The 14,540-nt window shown below is 43.9% G+C and overlaps 1 pseudogene across 1 annotated transcript in view; it reads left to right on the top strand.

The window, feature by feature from the left end:
- The window catches only part of LOC146830586 (solute carrier family 12 member 6-like), a 1,160,668-nt pseudogene that overhangs the window by 409,343 nt on the left and 736,785 nt on the right, over nt 1–14,540 (top strand). Inside the window, exon 4 of the transcript XR_014961448.1 lies at nt 3,605–3,751. The product of XR_014961448.1 is annotated as a solute carrier family 12 member 6-like (transcript). The remainder of the gene's footprint in view (nt 1–3,604; nt 3,752–14,540) is intronic.

The following is a 14,540-nucleotide window of genomic DNA, read 5'->3' as shown; positions in this document are numbered from 1 at the left end:
ATATATATACCTTAATACCTTCCTATAAAGCCGCTTCCTAGCAGATGTCCGACTAATGTGCAAAATTAGCATTGAGCAGCAAGTCTTAATAGCAGCTAAAGTATAACGTGCAATAAAGCATAGATAGCTAAAGTGCTTTATATAAATGAAGTATATAAAGTGCTTAAGTGACCTACTTCTCTGACCATGTGATTGGTAAAATAGCTTCCTAAAAAGCCGCTTCCTAGAGGATGACCGTCTTATGTACAATTTTAGCATTGAGCAGCAAGTCATATTAGCAGCTAAAGTGTAAAGTTCAATAGAACATTGATACCTAAGGTGCATTATATAAATGGAGTGCATAAAGAGCTTGAGTGCCTGGAAAATATGTACGGTACTTTTGATAATAAACAGCTCTTCTATTAAACATTTCTCTGTAATATCTATACAAATTCTGATACAATACGACTTCACACAATAACTCTCTCTATTCTGAATGCTTCCCCCCCCCCCTATTTCCCCCCCAGCCCCCTCCCCCTAGAGGACGGAATTTCCCACTGTTCCCTCCTTCTGCCAAAATATTTTTTGTGGAAAACTGTCTGCTGCTGAAGTTTTGTAAACAATTGCACAACAGGGGGGTCTACACTACAATATGTATAGTAGTAAAAACAAAACAGCCTCCTATCTCTGTTCCAGCTTGGAGTGTCAGTGCTCTTCCCAAACTTCCTTCCTGATGCTCTCATCTGGGCAATTCTTGTATCTGGTCTCAGAAGCCTACCCATCCTCAGCCAGTATGAGCTATCAGTATGACCAGGGGGCTTTTCCAGCAGAATGCTTTGTTGGCACAGTTTACCCATAGTCATCTGGGACTATATGGACCGTGCACCATGGTGGTGCCCCCTGCTAAGGTCAACATGCATTCTCTATGGATCCACCTGGCAGATTTTAGGATCAGATGCTGGGCACTCCGTCTAAGCCATTCCCAGCCCAAGTGTCTCCATCTGTTATTCTGAGCCCATACTGCCAGTGTTCTGGTAGTGTGCACTATCCTGCTGCAGTAGCCTCAAATTAGCAGAAGGATTCACTTTGGAGCTCCCCCTCAGTACATTTTGAGACACATTACGTTAGGATTTCCAGATCACTCCATAAGGTCTTTTTGGCTCTTAAGCCCTTTCTTCAAGTGATCTGTTCCAGGTTAGTGATGGCGCACATGGGCAGTGCCACACCATACTTCTGGATAAGGAAAATAGGAGTTGCTCTCCCACATCATCGAGGGCATGCTATGGCTGCTCTCTCACATACCAGAGCTCAACAACTAGAGGGCAGACAACCTACTGAGGCGTCTTAGCCCCACACGTTCTTCATGCTTAATTCCGTCTTTAATTTCGAAAGCTGCCTTTGTGATTTCCCAGAATATCATGCTCAAATGATTCACGTTCAAAATGTCCAAGGTGCTGACTTGATGTGGAAATTCAGAAATATGGATGGACGAAAAGAAGACTTTAATTGCTGGTGGAAAGACATGGAGGTTGAATGGGAGAAACATGGAGTTTTTCTTGGCCTCCTTCAAAACAAATCTACTCTTGCTGTAAAATCTGCCATACCATTTAGCCAGCTTTGAGTCTCAGGTGCCTTTGAACTGTACTCTTGGTTCCACTGGTGCACAGCCTTCTTTTATCCAAGGTGCTGACTGAAATTCCCCCGAACAAAGGCATTTTCTGCTTTAGTTTGTTTTTGCCTTCACTTTTCCTCACTTTTGGAAATCCTGCTGGAACTTCATATCTGGCATTCTTTGCTTTTACCTTCATAAAACCGAGCCTCTGCCTGTAATAGATTAACCGGTCACTTTAGAAAGCAGCGATGGTGCATGAGCTAGGTTCGGTACCACAGCTGCTAGATTGGTGGCTGCGTACGTCCCGCAGTGACATCACCTGCATGGGTCAGACCCTGCATGCAGTGTCAAATCACTGCATGGAGCTAATACATCTTCATTGGCTTCTTCTAGTAGTTTTTTCTTGGAAAATATTTGTAGGGTGGCACTGTAGCTTCTCTCCTGTACATTCTGCAAGCAGTACACTGGGTGTTTCCTACCAAAGCAATGCTTGATTTGGTCAGGAGGTTCTGCCAGATCTAAGTCCCCTCTTTCTTTACTCTTTGCTATGGAATCTACCCCCAGGTTGGCACTGGAGAGAAACCAGGACCCAGCTGTAGGATAAAACTACCTTTATTGTGACTTTGTTACTTTGTCTGTTGGCCTTTGATTAATAACCCCTCCCCCCCTCCCCCACTGACAGCCGTAAACGAAATACTGCGTAGTATTGTGTGATGCAGCAAAGAGATAAGGTGGTGGTGGGTACCTGGTGAACGGCCCCTACTCCATCTATGGAATTCACCTGCCCAATAGTGCTCTGCAGCAAGCCATAAACCAGCAAAGGACAACAGTGTGCGAGTTTCTCTCCAATGGAGTGCTTGCTGCTCCGATTATGATGGTAATGCGGAGGTACAGTCTACATGTTTATGGTTCCACTAAACAAACTAAAGAGGTGCTTTCTGTTCCCACTAGTGTTGATGCAGAGAAACTGATGTCATGGGAGAGGGCATAAAGGCTCATGAGGCCTGATTTAGAGTTTGACCAATGGGTTACTCTGTTACAAACGTGATGTATATCACGTGCGCCTTATTACAAGTGAATTATGGGCTATGGCACTTGTAATAAGAGGGACAGGATATCTGTCAGCTTTCTGACAGAGTTATCTCTCTGCCAAAGGCCATAAGTTACTATCAAGTTCTCCATTTTTAACTGACTCTTAATGCTCCTCTCAGCATCATGCTTTTTTAGATTAGTCACTGCGCGGTAGTTTGTTCTATTGCTAATTATGAATAATAATGCCATGAATGAATGCCTTTCATTTTTTCACAGTAGATGATAGCATTGTTTTCTATCTATACATTTTCAATATGCAATAGCAGAGGAAAACTGCATGCGTCTTGTTGCATGTCCTGGGAACTGGAGGGTGGGTGCCACCACTGAGAAGGGAAATGAGCTTTATGGCCAGCAGTAGAATAGTAGCCAGGTTGAGCAACCTGCACTGGAATGTGTATCGCAGAAATATTGTTTGACAACAGCTTCAACTTTAAGCATAGGTTGTGCCAACATTTGAAACTGAATACTGTAATGGCAGTGACAGGAATTGTGTGATTGCTGCACTGCATAAAATGTTGTGCCTAGTTAAGAGGGAATTATCCGAGGAGAGTATCCTGCTAAGACGGCGTGGGCATTTCATGGAGGTCTTATGGGTTAGGAAGATGTTATCAATATTTGAAGTCACGAGCTATGGGCGCTGTATAGACTTCTTATGGAACAGAAGCAGTCTTGAATCTGCATTAAATTAATGATTTAAAAACATTTATTTAACTGTGGATTTTATGAAAAAGTTTAGCAGAATGGTTCAGCAACATCATCATATTTTTCACAAATTCATAAGTTTTTAACTCGTTCTGCTACACAATGTATTTAACGGCTGATATATCCACGGAGAATGGCAGATAATTAGTTACACCATTTTCACTGCAACCTTTACTAGATATTTTTCCCAGGCTGACTTTGATCTTTCTTTTCTGGCAGTCTCCAAGGATGGGAACCTTCATGGGCGTCTACCTCCCTTGCTTGCAGAATATTTTTGGAGTGATTCTTTTCCTGAGGCTGACTTGGGTCGTCGGAACAGCTGGTGTGCTTCAGGCTTTCAGCATTGTCCTCATGTGTTGCTGTTGTGTAAGTGTGATATAATACAATACAAAATAAAACCATGGACAACGTAATATATACCAACTTGATTACACCGGGGGAGTGCTTTACTTCTCCTTTCGCATTTTTTACTTCTCAGTCTATTACTTTAAAGTTTACTTCTCGAAAACAATATTTAAAATATTTTTTAAATGGCTTAAAAAAACAAAAATTGGGGAAGATGCGGAAAAAAAGTATCAGGAAACGAAAAAGTTGAAAGGAAGATTAAAAAAGGCAGTAGAGTGTTCACCCATAAGAAAAACAAGGACAGAACAAAAGGAAAAATATCAAAGAAAACAAAAGGGAGGTGGGGTGAAAAAGAAAATGAGGAAAACGAAAAAAAAACAATATTGGGCTTACACTCAAAAGAAGAAAAAAAATGAGTAAAAAGAAAAACATAAAATTAGTGCAATTGAAACTCTTTATTTCGGTAAAATACAATAAAAGAAACATACGTTTAGGGTAGACATCATGCATTCCAATTTAAGAGGGAACAAGCCTGTATATGTTTAAAATAAGTACAGTTAAGAAATAGAACTGGTTATCAAAAACTGTGAAAGCGCGCAATAGGATACCGAAGGACAATAGTTATCATATAATTCGTAGCTTTTAAGCCACAGACAAGCCAGAGATTACTGTGCAAAGTGGCAGTGTTCCTTATCTAAAGTGCAAATGCATTCGTTAAATAGTTCTGTGGTCGTCAGACCATAAAATTACGTTCATAGGCATCACACAGCAAGATTAAAATAGTTGTTTAAAAACTTCAATACTCCCAATAAGAACACATTAATTAATTGGTACTTCGGTTAACCTGAGTTCAAGGGTAAGAGAAGACTATTTACATTTTAAAACTTTAAACTAGTGACCATTGCGACGATTAATCTTGATAGGACGGGTCATCACATCTAGAATTCTCAGGGGTGAATTAGGAGGATTGCCAGTGCCTTCCTTCTATTTGCCCAAGAGTGGCCTAAGAACTTCGCAGTTGCGCACACGAATAAGGGTCTTGCATCAGATTTCCAGATGCGCAGGGCCACTCTAGAATCTCGAGTTCCAAGTTGTCTGCAAACTGGGGTTAACCATTTACCCCTGGGATTTGCATATGCTGTGCAGGCAAAGAGGACATGCCTATTGATTAGTGCGGGCAGAGGTAACAAGGGCAGCCCTTAGACTGGGCTTTGTAGTACAGCCAAGAGTTTATAAATACATTAATTGGCAGACTACCATGCCTGAATTGAATGTAGAGCTTCCGGTCTGCCGACACCTTGATTACGTCAAGGTAGCTTTCTAGAGAGCGGCTGACTTTGAAGTCTCTAAGTTCTTCAGTTAGTCTGCCCTGGTTACTATTAAAGCCTGCATTTTGTTCAACCCATTCCCAGTATAGTAGTTTGATCTGTCTTCTGGTATGGGTTGCTGGGCAATCAATATGTCATGGTAAGCCAATGCTGGACATAAGGCTTTTAACATGTTTGATCCAGCCTATCTTATTCGTGGTGTCTAGGGCACAGACCTCATTAAAAGCTGCGAGATAGGGTGTCAATTCGTTGGTAGTGACAATCCTCTGCCAAAATAGCAGGGAGCGGAGCTTTGCTAGATCACTAATAGGCGTAATGCCCATATCGAGCTTTAATGGGCAAAGGGGAGTGCTTTGCAGGAGGGGGACAAGATTTTTGAGGAACTTGTTCTCCAAGACTGTGAGGTCGCTTACTCTTACCATGCCCCACAGCTTGACCCCATATAGGGCACTGCTCACAGCCTTGCAGCTATACAGTTTTAGTGCTGCTGCTATTGGCTTAGTGTGAGAGAGACAGTTTTCCTTCCTCAGGGGCCCGGTTACCTGGGAACATTTATGGTAGGCCTTGTTGAGATGTCGATTTGGGAAAAAGGGGGGTGGTGATGGACCGAGTTTCTGAATGATGCAGAATACTCTTACCAAGTCAAGAGATCATGGTTTTAATCCATCACCGTTTTTTAGCTCACTGCACCATCCCAGCTCAGAACCTGGCTACATGCAAATTAGTCTGTACCTGTCCCAGTGCATGATGGAAACAGGGCAAACCAAACTACCAAGCCAATTCTTATACTGGGAAGGAAACAAGCTTCTGGGGACCGGTTTCTGGCATCACAGCCTTCGTCGGCCCGGCTTGCCTGAATCCTGATGGTGCAATGAGCAAGGGACTCACATCTGAGCATACCCTCCCACACTGAGTGTGGTTAAAAACGATTTGGGAAAAAGCGGGTGGTGATGGACAGAGTTTCTGAATGATGCAGAATACTCTTACCAAGTCAAGACATCATGGTTTTAATCCATCACCGTTTTTTAGCTCACTGCACCATCCCAGCTCAGAACCTGGCTACATGCAAATTAGTCTGTACCTGTCCCAGTGCATGATGGAAACAGGGCAAACCAAACTACCAAGCCAATTCTTATACTGGGAAGGAAACAAGCTTCCGGGGACCGGTTTCTGGCATCACAGCCTTCGTCGGCCCGGCTTGCCTGAATCCTGATGGTGCAATGAGCAAGGGACTCACGTCTGAGCATACCCTCCCACACTGAGTGTGGTTAAAAACGATTTGGGAAAAAGGGGGTGGTGATGGACAGAGTTTCTGAATGATGCAGAATACTCTTACCAAGTCAAGAGATCATGGTTTTAATCCATCACCGTTTTTTAGCTCACTGCACCATCCCAGCTCAGAACCTGGCTACATGCAAATTAGTCTGTACCTGTCCCAGTGCATGATGGAAACAGGGCAAACCAAACTACCAAGCCAATTCTTATACTGGGAAGGAAACCAGCTTCCGGGGACCGGTTTCTGGCATCACAGCCTTCGTCGGCCCGGCTTGCCTGAATCCTGATGGTGCAATGAGCAAGGGACTCACGTCTGAGCATACCCTCCCACACTGAGTGTGGTTAAAAACGATTTGGGAAAAGGGGGTGGTGAAGGACAGAGTTTCTGAATGATGCAGAATACTCTTACCAAGTCAAGAGATCATGGTTTTAATCCATCACCGTTTTTTAGCTCACTGCACCATCCCAGCTCAGAACCTGGCTACATGCAAATTAGTCTGTACCTGTCCCAGTGCATGATGGAAACAGGGCAAACCAAACTACCAAGCCAATTCTTATACTGGGAAGGAAACAAGCTTCCGGGGACCGGTTTCTGGCATCACAGCCTTCGTCGGCCCGGCTTGCCTGAATCCTGATGGTGCAATGAGCAAGGGACTCACGTCTGAGCATACCCTCCCACACTGAGTGTGGTTAAAAACGATTTGGGAAAAAGCGGGTGGTGATGGACAGAGTTTCTGAATGATGCAGAATACTCTTACCAAGTCAAGAGATCATGGTTTTAATCCATCACCGTTTTTTAGCTCACTGCACCATCCCAGCTCAGAACCTGGCTACATGCAAATTAGTCTGTACCTGTCCCAGTGCATGATGGAAACAGGGCAAACCAAACTACCAAGCCAATTCTTATACTGGGAAGGAAACAAGCTTCCAGGGACCGGTTTCTGGCATCACAGCCTTCGTCGGCCCGGCTTGCCTGAATCCTGATGGTGCAATGAGCAAGGGACTCACGTCTGAGCATACCACTGAGTGTGGTTAAAAACGATTTGGGAAAAAGGGGGTGGTGATGGACAGAGTTTCTGAATGATGCAGAATACTCTTTCCAAGTCAAGAGATCATGGTTTTAATCCATCACCGTTTTTTAGCTCACTGCACCATCCCAGCTCAGAACCTGGCTACATGCAAATTAGTCTGTACCTGTACCAGTGCATGATGGAAACAGGGCAAACCAAACTACCAAGCCAATTCTTATACTGGGAAGGAAACAAGCTTCCGGGGACCGGTTTCTGGCATCACAGCCTTCGTCGGCCCGGCTTGCCTGAATCCTGATGGTGCAATGAGCAAGGGACTCACGTCTGAGCATACCCTCCCACACTGAGTGTGGTTAAAAACGATTTGGGAAAAAGGGGGTGGTGATGGACAGAGTTTCTGAATGATGCAGAATACTCTTACCAAGTCAAGAGATCATGGTTTTAATCCATCACCGTTTTTTAGCTCACTGCACCATCCCAGCTCAGAACCTGGCTACATGCAAATTAGTTTGTACCTGTCCCAGTGCATGATGGAAACAGGGCAAACCAAACTACCAAGCCAATTCTTATACTGGGAAGGAAACAAGCTTCCGGGGACCGGTTTCTGGCATCACAGCCTTCGTCGGCCCGGCTTGCCTGAATCCTGATGGTGCAATGAGCAAGGGACTCACGTCTGAGCATACCCTCCCACACTGAGTGTGGTTAAAAACGATTTGGGAAAAAGGGGGTGGTGATGGACAGAGTTTCTGAATGATGCAGAATACATCTTGTTGAGATGTCTCCAGGCCATACCCTCAGACAGTTTGATTCCCAGGTAATCGAAGGAACTCACTCTCTCTAAGGGGATATTGTCTAAAAGCAGGTTCCATTTGAAAGACTTATGGGGTTTCAGCAACATTAGCTTAGTTTTGGAGGTGTTTATTTCAAGGCCCCTCCCATCGTAGAAGAGCTTGAATTGATTGGTCACAAGGCGGGTTTTAACCGAATGCATGTCCATGGTAGAGATTTTTCGGACATGTGAGAGGAGTTAACTGACGTGAGCCCTTGTTCGTTTGCACTGAGGCTCTTCACTGCAGCAGAAAGCCCGGAGGACTCCATTGCCCACATCCCTTAACGGCTGGAGCCGCCACCGTCACTGGGTCTGTGCCAGGAGGCGCATTTAAGCCGTTCCGGGCTCCCGCATCATGGGAGCCCTTGTTCTTTTGCACTGAGGCACATTACAGCGGCAAAAAGCCCGGAGGACTCCATTGCCCTCATCCCTTAACTTCGGAAAATGGGTAAAAGAAAATTAACGCCGACCATGACTACCAATGGAAATCCCGCAGGCAAAAATGTGCCAATAACTAACTATTTGAAAACCGCCATGGGACTGATTTAACAAGATTGTCCAAGTGGGAGAACGCTTAGCTGCTACAAAAACAGCACTAAATGCAGCTCTAAAAGAGACTAGGTCAGATCGGACAGATTTGGTGGAACCTGAACCCATCTCAGAAGACCAGGCTAAATTGTAAAAATAAGGAGATAATGTACCAAATACGGATAATTTAAAAGAGGGCCCATGCATATCGACCCTCCCACTTGAGATATCCATACCATCAATAATACTGACTTGGTTTCCCCACTGGCCAAAAAGAGCAAACAACAATCAGTAAAAATGAAAGTACCATCTCCAAATCAGCCAATGAACCCGAAAGCTAAGCAAAAGAAAGGAAAAAAAACACAGTAGAGGCAAAAGGAACAGGGGCTGACAAATTAATAAAGTATACACAAGGTATCAAAACTCTTTTAAAAAAATTGCATGGAAAAATTGACAATATTGAAAGGCGATTAATGTTGGAAATTAAGTCGGCGCAAATTTTTTTACCCACTTAACTGATTTGGTCACAAACCTATTGCCTCCAGAAATTCCCCATAAGGCAACGCCTGGTAGAGACCTGGATGAGAAGACAAAAGTAGGGCATAGTTTCCCAGTTGCATCTGAAAAACTCTATCCGACGACGGGGCCACAAGTAAAGGAAGTGTTTAATATACAACCTACCGTAACATCAAGAGACTATAATTTACGTAATCAAACTGGGATTGAAGGTATTATAAGAACAAACCCACTGTGAACTGCTGCCCAACGAAATCTGGCCAGGTCTTTTTTCCACGTATCTCCCCAGGCAACCCCCTATGTAATCGTTTTCAAAAATGTCCCGAAATTGACAGGCAATACTGATAAAGCCGAATTCTTATCTGTCTTGCCATCACCAAGAATCCTCTCAGGTCGCCAGGATCTTTTTATCTGCTAAATAGTGTAGAGGGGAGGAAATCCAACATTAACACATAATCAAAGGAAAATGAATTTGAACTCCAAAGGACCACTGACTCCAAATCTCAAATTTTAGGGGTTTATTACAAAGCCAAAAATAACTGCACATACAAGCACCTCAGCACGAGGTTAAGAAAATAAATGGGCACTAATACAAAAAATATCCTACGCAGGAGTCTTATCTGACTCAGAATAAGAAGAATAGTCAGCTCTAGTAACATCAGGCAAGCGATAATCACTCCAATCTCTACATTAGAAGACATTAACCTGAAAAGGAAATCAGTTAGTCTATCCTTACTCTATCTCTAAGGTGACATCCCTACTTAGCATTTTCCCTCCCAGGCAAGAGAGTAAAAAGGTGTCAGAAGTGAAGACTTCCTTAGAAGTACACTCACTTAGCCAGAGCTCGTTCTAAGATGCTCCTTCTTGCGCCCCATCTAAACCTCGACTCCTCAACCCACGGGGCACTGTCCCTAACTCAAAATCCCAAAAACGTAGAACACGCCCTCCGGCACACCTCTTCAGCTAGGTCTTCTCCCAGTGATTTTCCAGTGAAACTTGTCTCCCTTCCAACGACGGTTTCCTTGTCCTCGGGTCCCAGGCACCTTCTTCGCCAAAAGTATCATCCCTACATTCCAGTATACTCCCATATTGGCTTCTCAGGCCATCCTGACTCCTGAAACAAAGAGTTAGTTTCTCTAACGAGCTAGGTGTCCTTGCACCTGCAACAAAACATGGGAACGAGAAACTTTCCACTTCTCTGAGATTTTCTAACGTCCTGAAACCCAAAGCCTTACCAAGGGAAATCAATTTCGGCCTACAATATTTAGCTAACATAAGAAACGAACAGGCCTTTCTCTTTAAACGTATATGCGATCAGGCCTTTACACAATTTAAACACACTCTTATAAAATCACACTATAAACCTTGATTTCATTACTCTACATATATAAGAATAAGCAAACCACACGTGCAGACTTTAATATAGTGCACGTTTAAACCTAATGCATCACATTACACAAAAAACAATCCTTATGCGTTAACTAAAATACATTTGCAATTAACTACGACATTGCTCTTCATAAATGGTATGGTTACATTTCTAATCGCACTATTCTAAGCAGATTTTAGTAACACATTTCTAAGTCACACGTTAATATGGGTCCTTTAATATGTGGGTGCGGAATAACAGTGATTATGGTGCACCCCTACAATTTTCGAAACAACATGGTGCTCTCTCAGTTCCCCCCCACCCCCCCTTTGAAGACTAGTGTCATCACACCATTTCACAATTCCCTTGGAGAAAAACCGACCTAAACGGTGCTTGTTGCCATCCTCCCCCCATCGGTGTCTCTCCATATTCTTAAGGTTCTGATATTGACTGTCCTGCAGTCTGGCCATTCGCATTTCACTCGCTCTGAGAGCTCTCTCAACTCTATTTCCTTTATACCATTTGTAAGCTCTAATGAATCCCCACAAGCAAACCACACAAACCACAACAATGATGAGTGGTTTTAGCACAAAGCCAAGGAACCCTTTTCCTAAGCTGGCAAACCAACTTCCCATACGACCAAATCCTTTACCAATCTTTCCCCACACACTTTCTTCAGTCAAATCCTCTATCTCATTATGGATCGTGGTAATGTTGCTTATATATTTCTCCAGATCCTTGCTGTTATCTGGAATATACGTACAACATTCCTGAACTTTCAATAATTTGCAGACTTCGCCCTCTTTTGCTAATAATACATCTAAAGCACGTCGGTTCTGCAAAACCATTGTCCTTATCGATAACATCTCTCCATCCACAAGTATCAGTGACTTCGCCGTATTTATTGACCACTCATCAACTACAGTCGCCAATCGTCTGATCTTCACATCATTCAAAACCACACCCAAACTAGGTATCATTGCTCCAAAAATATCTCCAATCACTGCTCCTGCACTCACAGCTCTCTTCACTCTCGAGTGCTGTCCATCCTCCAAATGCTCCAAATCGTCTGCATGGTAAATCTTCGGAAAAATGATTCCCAAATAGCACGTACCATACCAATTCGCAGGCAACCTGACATATGCATTCTTTCCACACACATAATAAACAGTTGGAATCACTTGCACAGAGCCTTGCAGAAAGTTCTTAGCAGAATCTTCCATGGTGAAAATATGATCACACGCACTCTGACCCACCGGAACCTTTTCATAGTAGGTCTGATAACGTCTCACACACAACTTCCCTTTCTGCTCCTTGTCCAATGCTATAGGACCATAACTTCCTCTAGCTCTATGAGATCTTTCTTCTTCAGTCCAATCTACCGGACTCTCCCCTGTATTTCGAGTCTGTGTTAACTTTCTATATCTATCTTCTACCTGATCTACGAATTTCTTCTCTACATCTGACAATGAACAGGTCAAGTTATGCCGATGAGCATAAGCCGTATCCAATTCCAAAGACGGTATGAAGTACTTCCGAAGTCTGTCCTCTGACTTATATTAGTCATACTTATTCAAATGCTTGTAAGCTGGAACTTCAGGAAGCACTGCATCGTAATTGGAAAATAAATTCTCAAACTGACCTCTCTCATAGAAGATACTAAGCAATAAACTACATGAAATTCCATACGTCAGTGGAAGATGGTGATATCTAATACCCTCGTCCACTGAGGCAGGTAACTGCATACACACGTAGCAGTCTTTCGCATCCATTGCATCCACGTACTCATACAGCAGCCTTGCATACGCATTAAGCTTAAAATCCCTTTTTGACAAATCTATGTGAAATCTACGACTCTCTTCGATTAGTAAAGCTCTTTCAGCTCCTATGGTGACCTCCTTTTGGCTAGAAGTGGTAGGTGTAGGTGTTTCCTGTACCGCCGCTTCCTGCTCATGTGAAACAATATACAAAGCTACAACCACAATGATTATAGAGACTATCACTCCACCTACAAGTGTACCTACTACTAATTTGGACCTACGATGAGTATTTCCAGCATCCATGATCTCACAAAGTTCTCAAAAGTTCTTGGTTTCAGCAGCAAACGATTAAGAGTCTCTTTTCTCCTCCAAACGTTGCTTGCTAACCAGTTCGAACAATACTCCGAGAAGCTGGAAATCCCCTGACTATTTCAGTTCCTTATTTACACAGTCCACAAAAAGACTTCCCTAGCTTTCTTTCGTCTTCTCTCCGGAAAGTCCCTATCTTTATTCTTCTTCCACTCGGGCCTAGGTTATCTTCTTCATAGACTTTTATTTACAATAGTTCGCTTTTCAGTCCAAAATAAGATCAGCTCCCATAATCTCTAAAACATGCTGCAAAAGTTCAAGATGAAGAACAACCACCTCATGGGTCGGTGCCTCAAATCCAAACGTTGAAAAGACCAATCTTTGTAGTATCAGTTCACGGACTTTAATCCGAAGTGGGGGATTTGGAACGGTCAGGGTCAGCACTCCTTCGATTTCGAGACCTGGGACCACCAATCCCACGTTTATTTTCACATTCGGTGTCTTGCTGACCACAGTCACAAACCTCAACCTCCCCGAACTCAGAACTCCTGGCATCAGTCACAACGTACGTCCACTCTGGGGTGGCGTATCTCTGACAAGGCTCTCCTGGATCTTTTCAGACCTCCTCGAGCTTGTTCTTTGTCACTCTGTTCAGATTCAGACGTTTCAGAAACTGGGGCAAGATCTCGTTCAGGTGCCAACCTTAGGTTCAGCCGCCTCTGACTCCCGGGCCAAATCTCTTCTGCTCTTGTGGCACTTCTGCTCTCCCTCTGGGTACCCTGTACACTACTTCCTTCTTTGGCTGAATTTGACTCTTCTCCGTCTGAGTCAAATTCGGGGCTCTGATTGACACAACCCCTCTCAGCTCGATCCAGTGTACAACCAATGCGTCAGCGACCCTCACAGCTTGACTTGCCCTTTCAGATGGCCCTGCCACCTCAGCTGGATTTTCATTCACAAGAGGGGCTGTTTCTTCCAAGGGTGCTGGGACTCTGCGGGTATGGGAGGCATTCACCCAGTTTGGCAACCCTCCACACTTCACTGCCGTGTTCGTGACCAATATTACCTGGTACGGGCCAAACCAACGAACATCCAGGCAACTTTTCCTCACGTGTTTGCGAACAAGCACCCAATCTCCCGGACACAGGTTGTGGCACAGGTCACTTGAGGCCCGAACAGTTGCTGCTTGCACCTGCTGAGACACAGAACGGACCACATCAGCCAGTCCTTTGCAGTAATTGAGAATGAATTCATCAGTGATGCTAATTAGAGCAGTAGCAGGTATTGCTGGCAGTCGCATTGCCCTCCCCGTCAGGATCTCGTGAGGTGATAACCAAGTTCTCCTGTCTGGAACACAGCTGTAGAAGTGGACCTCAGATAGGCCTACCAGTGAAACGGGTTCACCCTTCTCTGCACAGAGTCCTCAGACCAATAGGAAGAAGTTGGCACAGAAACTGGAATAGAAAATACAAAGTTGAATAAACCTCATGAGGTGGAACTACATTCACACAGCACCCTTCGGTATTGAATGAAGTAGTACACCAAACAGAAGGAGCATGGTCCTTTTATACCCACACAGGGGCTTAAAAAAGGGCGGTACAAGTACAGGAGAAGGTTTTATGTACATATAAGTTCATATAGAATTGCACAGTCGACAAGTAGGAGGAGTTAACAGTTTGCCAATGCTAGTAAACACATCCCGACAGTTACATACTACTAACAGCTGCAAGGACAGCTGAAAACTCACTGGGCATGTGCAAAGGTGAAAGATGCTAAAAATAGTTCGTTTCTAGGTTGATTACAAGAGCAGTCAACACTGAGGGAGGACAAGGCACATGGTGAGCACATGGCAGCACTGGCAAAAAAAT

The sequence above is a fragment of the Triturus cristatus genome, chromosome 5_1 (assembly GCF_964204655.1).
Source record: "Triturus cristatus chromosome 5_1, aTriCri1.1, whole genome shotgun sequence".
Classification (NCBI taxonomy): Eukaryota; Metazoa; Chordata; class Amphibia; order Caudata; family Salamandridae; genus Triturus; species Triturus cristatus.
Note: the sequence above shows the minus strand (reverse complement) of the source record. Positions and strands in the feature narration are given on the sequence as shown.